Raw genomic sequence first — 19,743 nt, forward strand, 5'->3', positions numbered from 1 at the left:
GACCTTGGGTATTGCTTCCTTTCATTCGTAAATTACATTAGCTGGTACCCTTACCTTTTGTGGTTTTGCTTTTTCGCCCTCAGAGTTGACTGCCAAGTGGTGTCGAAATTCCCTTGCCCACTAGCCCATATAGTCATTCTGCGGTTTTCCTCTTATTAACTAGTTCTATGTTGAAGAGTTGTGGCATTTGAGTGCGTCGTCAGTTATCAGTTAGCTAATCCTTCTTGTATTGTTTAAATCCTTTTTTCAATACCCTCAACATAACGTATAGTATTCTAGGAACATAATCTCATGTCGTTGCTCCGCCGCTAAATCTGATTCTTCCATCTTGCGTGATCATACCAGCACTAACGCATTAAGTTCCATTAGAATTTTAAGGTTAAGCGTGCTGGGGCGAGAGTAATACTGGGATGGGTGACCTCCCTATGAAGTCCTCGGGTCGCGCTTTATGATAATCCTTGCAATGAGGTGCGGGGCACTCAACTTAGCTCCAGATTTACCTAAGCGTTGTCTCGCGAGTCTCTATGTTTTGCCTTGTCTTTTCCTCTGTTATCTTGTAACCCGTATCGACGTAGGCCTTTAGTTCCACTATGACCATGCCCGCTTGTTTGTTTTGGTCATTTTGATTTAACTTCTCCTATTGTATTCCCCCATTTTTGTACGCACCCATTCATTAGGGTGGGCTACTGAGTAGCGCTAAAGTTCATTCATATAGTGGCCTTTGGAGCCGCTTTGAGTTTTGTCTATTATTAGCTGGCATAACTTTAAAGGAATTTGACATATAAGCTTCCTTATCCTCGATTCACTTTGGGTTCTTCTCATTTTCTACCATATGAGGCTTTCTATTCCTTTTTCTTTGGTTATTTATATATCGCAACGTCATTTGCGACTAACTTTATAACCAACATTTTGGCTTTTGGTCTAGCATGCTGTTATTTTCCTTCGTAGTGTCTCTTGAGTTATTCGGTATCCTTCCATGGTTACACTCTTTTGTTTTTGTACGCAGTCGCCTTCTAGTGTTATCTTGTTCAGGGCCTCATCACAAACTTCTTAGCGCTTCCTTATATAGCATTTTGGCTTCCATTCAATTATTGATGGCTTTCGTACCCTTCTAACTTGGTTTGGCAAGATATCTTGTCAAAATTTAGACGTCCGACCCAAATATATTGCCCTATTCATTGCCTCCCCTTACTCTTGCCATTTTCCTATTAACTTCCCCCCTTTAGAGGGTGCCTATACCTTTACTTGCTTATGTCTTGCTCTATGTCTCTATATCCCGTCTTAATTTTATCTAATCTCTTTCCCCAATCTACTTGATACTGCATCATGTCTCCGTTTATTTGCATATTTTATAATCTGACTATCCGCATACTGAGCCTTGGTTAAATTACGAAGCGACGAGAACCTTTCCATATTTAATGTAATGTGTTGTCTACTTATCGGTACTTGAATAATGTGACCCAAGGAACAACTCACCCAAGGCCACCTTCTACTTCTCCTTTTCCAAGAATTACTTTGCATATGTAGTCATTCCAATTCCAATTAGGTAGTGCTAGTATTCCGACGATAACTATTTAAGGTTTTCTTGAAGTATTAGCTTTATCCCAACCTATATCCTTTTCTTCTTGGGTTGAATAGAAGTTGCGCCATTTGTTCCTTAAGTTTGCCATCCTCGTCCCTTGAGGGTTCCACTATTTTTGGGGCGACGTGGTATACACGTGTCATTTTTTGTATCTTAAGCTCCATGCTCTTACTGCGTTCCCAACGCAGGCTTTTAACTTAGTCAATGCATACTAAGTGCACCTTACTAGTGGTCTCATTTATCCCTGTATACTTGTATCACACTGTTCAATTCATACTTACATATCCCCCTTTTAATTCATATTCGCGTTCAGTCCCTGACATCTCTTTGAGGTGCTTCTATTAGAAGTTCTTTCCCCAATTAGTCGGTGGAAAATTATAAACTGTTATCGTAAACCATTTTTCAACCATTGTTGGAAGAAACCAGAACCTCTTAAACATTAAGTACTTCCCTTTTAATACTTGCCCGACCTGGTCTCCTACGGGGTTTATCCTCGAGTTATGAACAACCTATCTAATTTATAATTAGGAGTTGGGGGTTTGGTACTTTCAAAATGAGTGAAGCTCAATTACTGGACATCTTACCTTTCAACCTGAGCTTCTCTTTTTTTTCTACAGCATAATTACGGCTAGAGATACTGTGGTCTGAACTGTACTGCTCAGACAGACTTTTGTTTTTCCGAAATAAACTCCCCCAAGTAAAGAGGGTATCCCTTATCGACGACATGAAGAGTATCTCTTACAGCTTTGATTTGGCATCCTATAGGTACCCGGTATCCATTTCCAAGATATGTTATAAACTATGTTTTATTTCCTTCTTCTTGTATTGGGAAAATTTCGGTAGAGTTTCCTATACACTTCTTACTATCCCAAAACCTGCATGCAGAAAATACCAATAATACCTCACAGGGCCAACATATATATATATATCATATCACAGCCGCGCAGGGCTTTCAATGTCATCTTATATCGCAGCCACACAGGGCTTTCAACGTCAACAATAATATAAAAATACTAGACTTACCTCATATGTCCAACTTCAAACTGCATCTGTTGCACTTTCTGTCTGCTTTCCTTTCAGGTTTCAACTTTACATTTCAATAGTACTTCAATACCATACCCGACGGATATCATCTGTGGCTTTACTTTACTTACCTGCATGCTTCGTAACTTTCCATGTCGTCAATTGCTTCCTTCTGTTGGTGTTGTCCTTCTGCTAAGATCCAAGGTTAGTACAAGGAATTTTCCTATGGCTCGGATCTAAACCACGATTTCAGATGTAGAAGAAAGGTAACATCCTAAATATCTTGTAGCTTTCTATTTATAGATGTGGTGCGCAACACATCAATAATCAAGACTCTACTAGACACAGTCTGTAGACACTCCAAGGATAAACTGCTCTGATACCACTTCTATCACGACCCAACCCCGTAGGCCGCAACTGGGGTCTGACCTGGACCCCCCGTATACATATCTATCAGTTGTGGTCACATTGAACTATAAATAAAACAATAACATGTAACAGAGCCCCACTGGGTGATAACATTTTCATAAACCTGTAGCCCTTTTTATTTGTATCACAACATGATAGGGCACGCAAGTCGACAAGGCTGACATAATATAATAACATATATCATATATCATGTAGACCCAGCTAAATCAAACTGACATACACAACCCACATATACATATCTGCAGACCTCTAAAAATATAAATGACAACATATGGTGGGACAGGGCCCCCGCCGTACCCCCGAATGGACAAAATAATTTTATATATCAGTGGACAGTATGAGAAACTAGGCCCCGATACAATAGGGCCTCTTCAAGCTGAGCTGCCTGGAATCCTAAGCTGACGGACTCTCAAAACCTGTATTTGTACCTGCGAGCATGAATGCATCCCCCCGAGAAAAGGGGTCAGTACGACATATGTACTGAGTATGTAAAACGTAACACAATACACTAGAGGTATATTCGAAATAGAGAAGCAGGGGAACAAATTATCAACTCTAAGACATGTAGCCGTCCCTTTCAGGGACCCGGTGAATCATATCTGTAGGACCATCATAGGCCTGGTGCTATCACCACCCTTTTGCAACACATCATCATCATACATATATACATACGTACCCGACCCTCTAGTGAGGACTCGGTGAACAATGCAGTGAGTTGTACATGATAACGGACCAGGTCCGGGACTTGGTAAAAGAAGTGTTACAGTAAAAACGAGTAGAGTAGTGAGTAACTATATGCAATTTAAATCATTATCAGAGACCCAACAGAATAAGAAAGTTGAGCTTTTATTTGAGGACCCGAATAACGAAGTAGTCATCTCGAGCATCCTCGAAATGACATTATGGGCTATCTCAAAAGTAATCTTGGGGACCCTAGACCTGTATTAACGTAGGGACAAATCATTTATGGAATCAAAACACATAGTCTCGTATAGTATTTACGACTCGGAGCTTGTACATTTGGTACCTTTTTAACGTATAGAAGTTTCCAGGAAAATAGTTCAACTACTATCAGAGTTCAATATTCAAAAGTAAATAGGAGATGCTAAGAATGGAGTTACCCCGAAGCTCAGATCATATTCAACTTACAACTAAGACAAGGACATGCCCAAAAGAAGAAAGAGAATAAGCTCTATATAGTGTGTACTTTCCCTCAGGTGATCTGCATATACATATTTCGTACCCGGCCCATCATGGGGATAGGTGAACCACTATGGCATCGTAATCTCATTTCCGTATCACATACATCTTAATGGAAAGGAGATATAGCTTCTCCCACACTACATTCTAACACATAGAAGCCCTACTAGGCAATACTTAATCTTTACAGGAACTCTAATACTGAACAGTGGATAGAGGTTATGAGGTGTACTTGGAATTCTGGGAATGGAATTATCCCCACACTTCATATACAATTAACTTAAGGCTAAACATTTCCAAAAGGAAAGAAAGATAGTTGTACGCACTTATACCAAAAACATGCCAAAAGAAAGTTCTACATACCTCTTGTGAGTTACTCTTTATCCCGTTTGCCTCATCGTCCTTTGAACCTATTCAACATGAAAGTAATACAAATATAAACCACTCTTATCTTTCCATCATCTTAGGTTGCACTTTAGCATTCCAAGAATCTATTTCCTTGTCCATCTCTTCGACTAGTTCTTTAATTAGGTAAGGCATTAACGAAAATTGGGCAACACCTCCCCTGTAATGTGCCCTATCCAAATTTACAATCACACCCTTAATAACTACATCCAACCAACAACAACAACCTGCAACATATATACAAGCAATTCACACCAACATTACACAATACAAACCCCAAACAACTCACTCAAAACTATCAAAATGTGAATTCTGGACAGCTTACTGTTTTACCTTGTCGCTTCGTTTCGAAGGGGTAATTGAGGGAAACAGGATTTATATCCTCCATGAAAGTTATAGACATGCATCTTAGGGTAGCATAAAATTTTGAATCACCCCTACTTAAATTCTTTACAAAAAGATATGCCCAAAACACCAACAGCAGTCCGTGTAAGATTTCCAAAACCAAAATCTGGGCAGTACCTCCACTACACTTCATCACCCTTTTTTGAGAGGATAAAAGCAAAAATGGATTTTAAATTATAAATGAAAGTTGTATACCTATGAAATACCTTCCCAAAACATATTGAATCAATCGAAACGAATTGTACACAAGAAGTTATACCAATATTACTACCAACTGTCCCTTCCAAAAACGGGTTTGCTAACTACTTTTTAACGTTTTTCCTCTTTATTCTTTCAACTTTCTCTCAAGTTCCAAGTAGAAGAATTAATTCCGTATACATCATAAGATACATATATATACCTTCACGTGGTTGAGGAACAATGTAGATAATTAATTCACAAAGGAAAATTGGAAAACTTACCTTTAATCTTCCAAACCCATGGCTGCCTTTCTCTCACATTTCTCTCTTATTTTGGTTGCTGGAGTTTCAGCTCCAAATGGAATAAGGATGACATAATAGTCATCCAAATACACATATATACCCCTCTTTAGAAGGTACCACATGGCATCCCCTTAGGGGTGACATGTGGCAGCCCCCTAGGATGCCACCTAGGCTCATGCAGCCTATCACACGCCACCACGTGGCAGAGGGGTCCACCCCCCCAATCAAGTAGGTGAGTCACCTGCTTGCTTGTCACCTACTTGCTTGAGGTTCTTGCTTGTCACCTTCTTGCTTCACTTTCATAAGTTCGGAAACTAGTTTTTGCTCCCTCTCGTAGGCTCGTCACCTCACCTTATTTTAAGAGCCTATATAATTTGTGCTACGTAGGTTTAATATGTCCTCCAGTAGCTCATGCATATAAGACTTTTACATTAATATCTTACATAGGTAAATCGAGGCCTAAGACTCATTACTTGGCCTCCAATTCCTTCCGGATTCTTACGACTCTATTTCCAACCTTTCCTACTATGGGGTATCATATTTTCCCTTCCTTAGTGTCATTTGATAGTGTCGTAGATTATCCGGCTCACATGCTAACTTCTAAGGAACTTTAAGAGATATTCAGAGTTTAAAAGTGTAGGGTGTAACATCCTTCCCCCTTTAGAACATTCATCCCCGGATGTTAAACAAAACTTCTCTTAGCACCTTATACAAATCGTAGGGAGATTCTTTATTGTTTCCCTAACACATACTTCCATCCAAGTAATTAATATACGAGTTTCAGGAGTTGGGGTTACCTGCATACATCGGGAATAGGTGCAAATATTTGTGTTTCATGTTCTCTTAAGCTTCCCCGGTCATCCTCTTTTTGGTTTTGGTGCTGCCACAATATCTTGATGGAAGTCACGTCTTTAGTCTATAATCTTCTAGTTTGCCGATTTAAGATGATGATAGGTTATCCCTCACAAGATTCTATTTCCTGGACATCATCTATGGAGCATACCCTGGGTGGCTCGTCAATACCTTTGAGAAGTATCTCTATCTGATGGACTGGGCGTATAGTTTCCAAATAAGGTGGTAAGCTCAACTTACCAGCTATGTTGCCCACCTTATGAGCAACTTGATACTGTCTAACATATTCTGGGTTAAGTTTCCTTTTCTAGGTGACCCTGTTATGAACATCCAATCATCAGTTTGAACTCTGTATATCAATGTCGATTATATGTATATTATTCCTACCGACTCTAGGCTTTTAGTCAATAGCTTGCTTAATCATGTCGGGGCCTTTTTAGCTTAGTCTTTCTAACATCTACCCATCCAATAGCGGACTTACACGTCTTACTCTACCAGTCTTGTACGGAGTCATTGGGATACCAGAGTGGTAGCCATTATGGTAGTTAAACTCAATAAGTGGTGGACGATCGTCTCAGTTCCTCTTAAAGACAACCATATAATAGTATGCTTAGTAGATTCTATAGCTCAAGGAAAAATGTGATACGAAGACCTATCTGTGCTCTCGAGCTTTTCTTGGACTGATCTCCCCTGACGGAACCTTATTACCTCCTTGTCCTATAACTTCACCTCGTTCCAACTGCATAGGTGGTTTTGTTTGAAAGCAAATGAGTTGATTTGTTAGCCTACTCGCACTAACCCGTATAGCACCCTACTCTTAAAGAGTATAAAATAGGTTCATAATGACGTTGATAATTTAGGAACCGTTAGCCTCGTATGGTCCTTCTCGACTCTTTTCAAAACTTCAACTAGCATTCGATCTTTTGGGTCCTTTTTCCCCTCTTGTTTTCCAATCCTTAGGGTTGGATACCGAATAATGTTATAGTCCCCTCATATAATGGCTCTCGTAGTTGCTCTGTGCTTTGCCAAACATGACCTGGTATAATTCTGAAGGAATTTTGACATATAATCTCGTCATCCTGTAGTAACCAGTTAGTTCTGCAAATTTTACTTAGACCCTTTCAAAATTTCCCTTACCCCCGCTTGTAATCCTCTAGACACATTATCTTGTGTCATTCTTTACCTTTACAAGAATATGAGAGGGTACAAGAAGTATCCTAGCGTTACCTCGCTAGTCCTTATGTTTTACCCTACCTTTTTCTCCCTTATCCTACACTCGATGTCAGGGTAGATCTTTGGTCCACTCGTGGCTATGTTTTACTCCACCCATAGCACTAACTCCATCTCGGTAATTTGGCTTAACCTATCTTTGTATCTCTCGATAGTTAACTGCAACTTGGGCTCCCTTGACTAGGAAAATAGCTGTGGGGACTCCGTAAGGTCCTACCACTTTTTACTCTACAATTTTACACCTTCTCGGCGGAGTAGGTAACCTTTGATTGAAGGAGCAGGGACTAATATCATTAATCCACAACATTCCCTCCAGATTCGTCTGGCGCTGGAGTGCGAAGTAAGTCTTGTAGTCCTGGTCATATTGTGGAATTTTCGACCTTGGGTATTGCTTCCTTTCATTCGTAAATTACATTAGCTGGTACCCTTACCTTTTGTGGTTTTGCTTTTTCACCCTCAGAGTTGACTGCCAAGTGGTGTCGAAATTCCCTTGCCCACTAGCCCATATAGTCATTCTGCGGTTTTCCTCTTATTAACTAGTTCTATGTTGAAGAGTTGTGGCATTTGAGTGCATCGTCAGTTATCAGTTAGCTAATCCTTCTTGTATTGTTTAAATCCTTTTTTCAATACCCTCAACATAACGTATAGTATTCCAAGAACATAATCTCATGTCGTTGCTCCACCGCTAGTTCCAATTCCTCCATCTTGCATGATCATACCAGCACTAACGCAATAAGATCCATCAGAATTTTGAGGTTAAGCGTGCTGGGGTGAGAGTAATACTGGGATGGGTGACCTCCCTATGAAGTCCTCGGGTCGCGCTTCAAGATAATCCTTGCAATGAGGTACGGGGCACTCAACTTAGCTCCAGATTTACCTAAGCGTTGTCTCGCAAGTCTCTATGTTTTGCCTTGTCCTTTCCTCTGTTATCTTGCAACTCGTATCGGCGTAGGCCTTTAGTTCCACTATGACCCGCTTTGTTTTTTTTTGGTCGTTTTGATTTAACTTCTCCTATTGTATTCCCCCCTTTCTGTACGCATCCATTCATTAGGGTGGGATACTGAGTAGCACTAAAGTTCATTCATATAGTGACCTTTGGAGCCTCTTTGAGTTTTGTCTATTATTAGCTGGCATAACTTTAAAGGAATTTGACATATAAGCTTCCCTATCCTCCATTCACTTTGAGTTCTTCTCATTTTCTACCATATGAGGCTTTCTATTCCTTTTTCTTTGGTTATTTATATATCGCAATGTCATTTGCGACTAACTTTATAACCAACATTTTGGCTGTTGGTCTAGCATGCTGTTATTTTCCTTCGTACTGTCTCTTGAGTTATTCGGTATCCTTCCATGGTTACACTCTTTTGTTTTTGTACGCAGTCGCCGTCTAGTGTTATCTTGTTCAGGGCCTCATCACAAACTTCTTAGCGCTTCCTTATATAGCATTTTGGCTTCCATTCAATTATTGATGGCTTTCGTACCCTTCTAACTTGGTTTGGCAAGATATCTTGTCGAAATTTAGACGTCCGACCCAAATATATTGCCCTATTCATTGCCTCCCCTTACTCTTGCCATTTTCTTATTAACTTCCCCCCTTTAGAGGGTGCCTATACCTTTACTTGCTTATGCCTTGCTCTATGTCTCTATATCCCGTCTTAATTTTATCTAATCTCTTTCCCCAATCTACTTGATACCGCATTATGTCTCCGTTTATCTGCATATTTTATAATCTGACTATCCGCATACTGAGCCTTGGTTAAATTACGAAGCGATGAGAACCTTTCCATATTGAATGTGATGTCTTGTCTACTAATCGATACTTGAATAATGTGACCGAAGGAACAACTCACCCAAGGTTACCTTCTACTTCTCCTTTTCCAAGAATTACTTTGCACATGTAGTCGTTCCAATTCCAATTAGGCAGTACTAGTATTCCGATGATAACTATTTAAGGTTTTCTTGAAGTATTAGCTTTATCCCAACCTATATCCTTTGCTTTTTGGGTCGAATAGAAGTTTCGCCATTTGTTCCTTAAGTTTGCCATCCTCGTCCCTTGAGGGTTCCACTATTTTTGGGGCGACGTGGTGTACATGCATCATTTTTTGTATCTTAAGCTCCATGCTCTTACTTCGTTCCCAACGCAGGCTTTTAACTTAGTCAACACATACTAAGTGCGCCTTACTAGTGGTCCTACTTTATCCCTATATACTTGTATCACACTATTCAATTCATACTTACATATCCCCTTTTTAATTCATATTCGCGTTCAGTTCCTCACATCTCTTTGAGGTGCTTTTATTAGAAGTTCTTTCCCTAATTAGTCGGTGGAAAATTATAAACTGTTATCGTAAACCATTTCTCAACCATTGTAAAAAGAAACCAGAACCTCTTAAACATCACAGTATTTCCCTTTTAATACTTGCCCGACCTGGTCTGCTTCAGGGTTTATCATCGAGTTATGACCAGCCTATCTAATTTATAATTAGGAGTTGGGGGCTTGGTAATTTCAAAATGAGTGAAGCCCAATTACTGGACATCTTACCTTTCAACCTGAGCTTCTCTTTTTTTTCTACAGCATAATTACGGCTGGAGATACTGTGGTCTGAACTGTACTGCTCAGACAGACTTTTGTTTTTCTGAAATAAACTCCCCCAAGTAAAGAGGGTATCCCTTATTGACGACATGAAGATTATCTCTTACAGCTTTAATTTAGCATCCTATACTTACCCGGTATCCATTTCCAAGATATGTTATAAACTATGTTTTATTTCCTTCTTCTTGTATTAGGAAAATTTCGGCAGAGTTTCCTCTACACTTCTTACTATCCCAAAACCTGCATGCAGAAAATAGCAACAATGCCTCACAGGGCCAACAAATATATATATACATATCATATCACAGCCGCACAGGGCTTTCAATGTCATCTTATATCGCAGCCACACAGGGCTTTCAACGTCAACAATAATATAAAAATACTAGACTTACCTCATATGTCCAACTTCAAACTGCATCTGTTGCACTTTCTGTCTGCTTTCCTTTCAGGTTTCAACTTTACATTTCAATAGTACTTCAATACCATACCCGACGGATATCTTCTGTGGCTTTACTTTACTTACCTGCATGCTTCGTAACTTTCCATGTCGTCAATTGCTTCCTTCTGTTGGTGTTGTCCTTCTGCTAAGATCCAAGGTTAGTACAAGGAATTTTCCTATGGCTCGGATCTAAACCACGATTTCAGATGTAGAAGAAAGGTAACATCCTAAATGTCTTGTAGCTTTCTATTTATAGATGTGGTGCGCAACACATCAATAATCAAGACTCTACTAGACACGGTCTGTAGACACTCCAAGGATAAACTGCTCTGATACCACTTCTATCACGACCCAACCCCGTAGGCCGCAACTGGGGTCTGACCTGGACCCCCCGTATACATATCTATCAGTTGTGGTCACATTGAACTATAAATAAAACAATAACATGTAACAGAGCCCCACTGGGTGATAACATTTTCATAAACCTGTAGCCCTTTTTATTTGTATCACAACATAATAGGGCACGCAAGCCGACAAGGCTGCCATAACATAATAACATATATCATATATCATGTAGACCCAGCTAAATCAAACTGACATACACAACCCACATATACATGTCTGCAGAATTCTAAAAATATAAATGACAACATATGGCGGGACAGGGCCCCCACCGTAGCCCCGAATGGAAAAAACAATTTTATACATCAGTGGACAGTATGAGAAACTAGGCCCCAATACAATGGAGCCTTTTCCAGCTGAGCTGCCTAGAATCCTAAGCTGACGGACTCCGAAAACCTGTATTTGTACCTGCGGGCATGAATGTAGGCCCTCGAGAAAGGGGGTCAGTACGACATATGTACTGAGTATGTAAAACGTAACACAATACACTGGAGGTATATTCAAAATAGAGAAGCAGGGGAACAAATTATCAAATCGAAGACATGTACCTGTACTCTATGAATCACAAAAGCATGCATGCTCAATTTATACAATATAGCCGGCCCTTTCAGGGACCCGGCGAATCACATCTGTAGGACCATCATAGGCCTGGTGCTATCACTACCCTTTTGCAACACATCATCATCATACATATATACATACGTACCCGACCCTCTAGTGAGGGCTTGGTGAACAATGCAGTGAGTTATACAAAATAACGAACCCGGCTCGGGACTCGGTGAAAGAAGTATTACAGTAAACACAAGTAGAGTAGTGAGTAACTATATGCAATTTAAATCATTATCAGAGACCCAACAGAATAAGAAAGTTGAGCTTTTATTTGAGGACCCGAATAACGAAGTAGTCATCTCGAGCATCCTCGAAATGACATTATAGGCTGTCTCAAAAGTAATCTTGGGGACCCTAGACCTGTATTAACGTAGGGCCAAATCATTTAAGGAATCAAAACACATAGTCTCGAATAGTCTTTATGACTCGGAGCTTGTACATTTGGTACCTTTTTAACATATAGAAGTTTCCAAAAAAATAGTTCAACTACTATCAAAGTTTGATATTCAAAAATAAACAGAAGATGCTAAGAATGGAGTTACCCCGGAGCTCAGATCATATTCAACTTACAACTAAGATAAGGACATGCCCAAAAGAAGAAAGAGAATAAGCTCTATATAGTGTGTAGTTTCCCTCAGGTTATCTACATATACATATGTTGTACTCGGCCCATCATGGGGATAGGTGAACCACTATGGCGTCGTAATCTCATTTTTGTATCAAATACATCTCAATGGAAATGAGAGATAGCTTCTCCCACACTACATTCTGACACATAGAATCCCTACTAGGCAATACTTAATCTTTATAGGAACTCTAATACTGAACAGTGGATAGGAGTTATGAGGCGTACTTGGAATTCTGGGAATGGAATTATCCCCACACTTCATATACAATTCACTTAAGGCTAAACATTTCCAAAAGGAAAGAAAGATAGTTGTACGCACTTATACCAAAAATATGCCAAAAGAAAGTTCCACATACCTCCTGTGAGTTATTCTTTATCCAGTTTGCCTCGTCTTCCTTTGAACCTATTCAATATGAAATTAATATGAATATCAACCACTCTTAGCTTTCCATCATCTTAGGGTGAACCTTAGTATTCCTGGAATCTATTTCCTTTTCCATCCTTCGACTAGTTCTTTAATTACGTAAGGCGTTAAAGAAAATTGGGCAGCACCTCCCCTATAATGTGCCCTATCCAAATTTCCAATCACACCCTTAATAACTAAAGACAACCAACAACAACCACCTGCAACATATATACAAGCAATTCATACCAACATTACACAATACAAACCCCAAACAACTCACTCAAAACTATCAAAACGTGAATTCTGGACAGCTTACTGTTTTACCTTATCGCTTCATTTCGAAGGGGTAATTGAGGGAAACAGGATTTACATCCTACCATTAAAGTTATAGACATGCGTCTTAGGGTCGCATACAATTTTGAATCACCCCTACGTCAATTCTGTACAAAAAGATATTCCCAAAACACCAAAAATCTGGGCAGTACCTCCACTATACTTCATCACCCTTTTTCGAGAGGATAAAAGCAAAAATGGATTTTAAATTGTAAATGAAAGTTCTATACCTATGAAATACCTTCCTAAAACAAATTGAATCACCCGAAACGAAGCTGTACACAAGAAGTTATACCAATATTACTACCAACTGTCCCTTCCAAAAATGGGTTTGTTAACTAGTTTTTAACGTTTTCCCTCTTTGTTCTTTCAACTTTCTCTCAAGTTCCAAGCTAAAGAATTAATTCTGTAGACATCGTAAGATACATATATACACCTTCACGTGGTTGGGGAACACCGTAGATAATTAATTCATAAAGGAAAATTGGAAAACTTACCTTTAATCTTCCAAACCCATGGCTGCCTTTCTCTCACATTTCTATCTTATTTTGGTTGCTGGAGTTTCATCTCCAAATGGAATAAGGATGACATAATAGTCATCTAAATACATATATATACCCCTCTTTAGAAGGTGCCACATGGAATCCCCTTAGGGGTGACACATGGCAGCCCCCTAGGATTCCACCTAGGCTCATGCGACCTATCACACTCCACCACGTGGTAGCGGGGTCCACCCCCCCCAAGCAGGTAGGTGAGTCACCTTCTTGCTTGTCACCTTATTGATTGAGGTGCTTGCTTTTCACCTGCTTGCTTCACTTTCATATGTTCAGAAACTAGTTTTTTCTCCCTCTCGTAGGCTCGTCACCTCACCTTATTTTAAGAGCCTATGTAATCCGTGCTACGTAGATTTGGTATGTCCTCCAGTAGCTCAAGTATATAAGACTTTTACATTAATATCTTACATAGGTAAATCGAGTCCTAAGACTCATTACTTGGCCTCCAATTCCTTCCGGATTCTTACGACTATATTTCCAACCTTTCCTACTATGGGGTATCATATTCTCCCTTTCTTAGAGTCGTTTGATAGTGTCGTAGATTATCTGGCTCACATGCTAACTTCTAAGGAACTTTAAGAGACATTCTGAGTTTAAAAGTGTAGGGTGTAACAGTATGTAAAACATAACACATCATAGCTGAGACCATAACTGAAACAAGGATACAGGGGACAAGTGTAACAATTAACAAATTAATGTACCTGCACCTTAGGACACGTAGTCATATACATCATCATATGTTGTGCCCGCTCGCTAAGGAACCCAGTATCATAACTATTTCATCATATTACCATATCACCATATCATCATCCCCTCTCATCATGTATATTATTTCATCAAGTCATCATATATGACATCATATCATCGTATATGACATAATCTTATTGTATATGTCATCATAGTACATCCGGTCCACTATGAGGCTCGGGGTCACTAGTGTATCCCTATATTTTCATTTGTATGCCTACGTAAGTATCTGGCCCTTTAGTGAGGGACTCGGTGAAAGAGTAGTGTACATAATGTACCGCACTCGGCCCCTTTATAGGACTCGGTGCCATTATCATATAGTAAAATATACCAAGAAACGTTCGGCTCGATCCACATTTTTATTATATCATATATATCTGGCCTAGGACTCGGTGAATAACTTCATCACATACAGTATTATCATATGATTCAACTTCATCGTATATGGAATTTCATCATCATATACTTCATACATACATACACATAGACGGGCCAGGACTCAATGAAGGAGTAATAAAGTTGTGCACGATAACATTCTTGGCCCATCATGGGACTCGGTGAAAGAAGGGTTACCGTATGCACGAGTAGAGTAGTGAGAAACCATATGCAACTAGGTCATCTCTTGAGACTCAATAAAACAGTCAAGTGAACCATCACTTGAAGACCAGGGAAGTAATTCTCCGAGGTACCCTTTAGATGTTTTTAGGGATTTTATCAATTAGGGCCTCAGGAACCACAGGCGTGTACCAAGATACTGCCACATAGTTTATGCAATCAGAGACATAATTTGTGCAATCATACACATAGCTTATGTAATCAGAAATACAGTTTATGCAATCAGAGACATTTATCCTCAGAGCCTTTCTGAATAGGAGCTTATATTTCCACTTACTATTCACCATATAGTTGGCGCGGGAGTAGTAATCTAACTACTTTAGGACCCTTAGTATTCATAAGTGACTACGAGTTACGAATTCTATTTGGAATCTATGAATGGAATTACCTCTAAACTAATATCAGACATCATTTCACTTACCTTAAGCGATTTCAACGAAAGATAGAAATAGGGCTTATGTGTACTACTCTTCATCCTACAGAAGACCTAAAAGACGATGAGTCCACTTAGTGCAGGAGTTCTAATATCCAGAAGTGAAAAACGGTCTTGACTCATACTCAGAGCTTTATGAATAGAATTACTCCCAAGTTTCGTATATATATAACTTAAAGATAAGACATGCTAAAAGAAAAGAAAGGGTAAGCTTCACATACCTTTTGTGGATTAACTATAATCCAGCTCGCCTCGTTACCTTATTGACCTAATAACATGAGAGTAATACTGAGGTTAATGACCTTTCGCTCTCCGATTTCCAACTCTACAATCAAGTACCCATAGGAATCATTACCTTATCCAATACCCTCGACTAGTTTGTTACTAGTTCCAAAGTTACAAAAAATTGGGCAGCATCTCCCCTATAACTTCAACATCCCCGAGATTTCACTCAGCCAAAATGTTAACAACCATACCAACAACAAAAACCAAAAGCATATATATAAATAATTCACTTCAACATTACCCAATACAACTTCAAACAACTAGCTTAAAACTACGATACCAAAATAGAGTTTTTAACCTTTATTTCATAAAACCTTTAACCATACTAAATGGGGGGTAGTGTGGCTTTAACCAGAAGCACCCACACCCTTTTTAGAACAATTTATAGCCCTGAAACACACAACCACACCATCTACAACCGCGGCCCACAATCACAACACCATACGCGACTTCGATTTAGCTATAACGACTTCAATTTAGTTTGTTTCTAACGTCAAGCATCCTTATGAAATTTTTCCACTTCAAATCTTATTTAAGACATTTAATATACCTTATAACATCATCATAAACTCCAATTTTAAATGAAAAACCTTACCTTGCCCGAAACTCGCCAAACTCACCAAAACATGTCTCAGAAGTTCCTTTAGCGCGACTAAAACTTTGTGGCTGCTTGCTAACATTTTGGTGCTGCTCCAAACAATAAATTTATATTAATAAAATCTTCATAACATCTTGGTATACCCTAGATAATTAATTCATGGAATAAAATCGGAGGCTTACCTTTCTTTCTCCTTGGTCGAACATACTCTCTCTCTAGTTCTAGATTTTTCTTCTTTTCTTTCTTTCTCTAGAAGTCTCTTGAACTAGGAAAATAAATGACTTTATTGTAGATAAGAATGAGTCATAACATATATATATATATATATATATATATATATATATATATATATAGGCTACTTTAGGGGGTGACACGTGTCAAGCCCTAAGTGGTAACACATGTCAAGCCCTAAGTGGTAACACGTGTCAAGCCCTCATTGGGACAACACATACCTTCCTCCTACCATAGGCTGCCACATGGAAGGTGGGCTCCACCCCTTTCTCCAGATGATTCCACGTGGAACTCTCCCTTTCTTCAATATGGCACTCTCTCATGCTTCCATGTGTCACTCTCTTTTCCTCCTCGTAGGTTCATAATCTCATTTTACTTTATGAACCTATATAATCCTTGCTACGTAAGCTTGGTATGTACTCAAGTAGCTTAAGTATGTAAGATTCCCCATTTGGTAGCTTACGTAAGTAAGTCGAGTCCTATGACTCATTATTTAGTCTCCAACTTCTTCTAGATTCTTACAACGCTATTTCCAATCTTCCCTATCATGAGGTGTCACATTCTCCCTTCCTTAGAGTTGTTTGATAGTGTTATGGGCTATCCAGATCCCATGGTAACTTCTAAGAAGCTTGAGAAGCTTTAAGAAACATAAGAATCCTTCCAATAACTTAAGAACCTTTCAAGATACTTAAGAATCTTAAGAACCTTCCAAGGTACAAAAGTACGGGGTGTAACATAGTAATTCTGTGTTCAAAGGTCAATTCATTTCGTGCCTTAAAGCTCGGAAAATGATTTCCAATAGTTGTATTTACCATCTTGTGAGGGTAAGGATAAAAAATTCGAAGCCCCTACTCTAGAGTCGGTCTCCATTGTAAATGAGTTTCCAGATGTGCTTTCCGATGATCTACCCGGTGTTCCTACCAAAAGAAAAATTGACTTTGGCATAGATCTTCTTTCGGGTAATCAATCCATTTCTATTCCTCCATAATGAATGCTTCCAGCAGAACTAAAGGAGTTAAATGATCAATTGAAAGATTTGGTAGACAAATATTTCATTAGACCAATACTCCCATTTTGTTTGTTAGAAAGAAAGATGTTTTGTTATGAATGTGCGCTAACTACTGGCAATTGAACAAAGTAACCATCAAGAATAAATATCCAATTCCGAGGATAGATGATTTGTTTGGCGAATTTCAAGGGACAAGTTACTTCTCTAAGATTGATCTCTGTTCTAGTTATCAACAATTGAGGGTGAGGGAGTGTGATATTCCCAAAATGGTATTTCAAATGAGGTATGGCCATTATGAGTTCTTAGTTATGTCATTTGATTTGACCAATGCCCCTATGGCATTCATGGACTTGATGAGTAGGGTGTTCAAACAATATTTGGACATATTTTTAATTGTGTTTATTGATGACATTTTGTTTTACTCTCAGAATGAGGAGGAGCATGCAAATCATTTGAGGATTGTGTTGCAAACTCTAAGGGATAAACAAATATTTTTCAAGTTCAATAAATGTTAGTTTTGGTTAAGAAAGGTGGGTTTTCTTGGTCACATTGTATTTGATGAAGGGATTATGGTTGATACTAAGAAAACTGAGACGGTTAAGAATTGGCCTAGACCATTGTCCCCTTTGGATACTTGAAGTTTCTTGGGCCTAGCCGGATATTATTGTCACAACCCAACCTAGAGCCTAGTCCTAACACGACGATCAAAACCTCGAAGGGCTCCAACCAAGCCTCTGGTACATATCATAAGCATACATAAGGTGAAATACAAAAGCAGAAATATCATAAGAGAGTCTAAATCATGAATAGAAATCTGAAAATGTCTTATGACAACATAGACTCAAATATATGTCTAACTAGATGCCTCTAAATATGAGTATAGGCAAGGACTAAGACATGTCCTTATCTCACCCTCAATACACAACATAAGCAAAAGTCTTTTGATAAGAAAGCAGTAAGTAACTTGAAACTAGTCACCGGTCAATGAGGACTCACCACAACACCTTCGAATAGGAATGTCTACTAGTTACGTAGAGAATTAGGTTCTTCAGCCTCAACTCCTATATTATGAGATAATGTAGGGAAAAAGTATGCATTAGTACATTGGAATGTACTAAGTATGAGGGCGTGACATGCAACATAAATCATGGACTGCAAAGGTCAAGTAAAACACATGATAAGATGGAATACGTAAAGTCATGAGAAAATCATATTGACCAAAACATTTAAAAACATAAATTCAAGTCATAACATACTTAAGAAATCATACATATGTGGGATAGGAACCATAACCGATAATAAGACCATGCAATCTATAACATGAAATCCGATGATAACCACATTGAGAAGGAGGAGGCTACTTAGCCAAGGTAGACTCCTAATTATGAACATGTGCTATTTGTGGATCCACTAGCTAGTCCATAAAGGCAACCTATGGTGGCATGTAGTTTATGGGACATGAGGCTACTACTAAGGCTTTTGGTAGGGACCCCACCTTAAGTCCACTCGGTGCTAAGTCAAATCCCATGGAATACATACATAACATAAGATCATAATATCATATATCACAGTCATGACCATAGGCTTGAAATCATAGAGTAGCTTATTTTCATAACATACTTGTAATGTGAGAATTGTCCTTTCATCATTACAATCATTTTTGCATAATTCATATCATTAGGCCTTAGGTCACCACATAGGATCCTAAGTCACCTTACTTCATAACTTGTATGTAATTCTATAATTTGAGACATACTTATAATTTATGATCATAATGGAAATACATAGTCATAATTCATAGTTTGAAAATTTATGACCATAGTTTGTACTTGAAATTTGGGTATAACATGGATGCATGATCAATTGACTTGAAAATCATGAAATTAACTTGAAAATATGCATGATCATAACCTTTATATTAGCCCATACATAATTCATATAGATAATATCCTTTAGAAGTATAAATCAAAATACTCATAATTTAAATCATGAACCCTAGAAATCAAAATAGGAGAATTCATGGAAAAACTCTTCAATTTAATTCAATAACCATCAATTTATATCAAAATAGTCTCATGATCATGCTTTAAATCAAAACTAATGCAATTGGAATAGAGATCACACAAAACCCATAAAATACCATACTTTAATTTGATAGAAAATCTTGAAAAATTGATTGGGCTTCATGAATGAAAGAATCCATGAATCAATATCCACATACCTTGAGTGAGAAAACCAATTAATTTGGAAGAA

At 38.6% G+C, this 19,743-nt stretch overlaps 1 pseudogene; it reads left to right on the forward strand.

Annotated features, from left to right (window-relative positions):
* Nucleotides 1-328: 328 nt before the first annotated feature.
* LOC129881206 (5S ribosomal RNA) lies at nt 329-448 on the forward strand (annotated as a pseudogene).
* The last annotated feature ends 19,295 nt before the right edge of the window (nt 449-19,743 follow it).

This window comes from Solanum dulcamara, chromosome 2 (assembly GCF_947179165.1).
Source record: "Solanum dulcamara chromosome 2, daSolDulc1.2, whole genome shotgun sequence".
Taxonomy (NCBI): domain Eukaryota; kingdom Viridiplantae; phylum Streptophyta; class Magnoliopsida; order Solanales; family Solanaceae; genus Solanum; species Solanum dulcamara.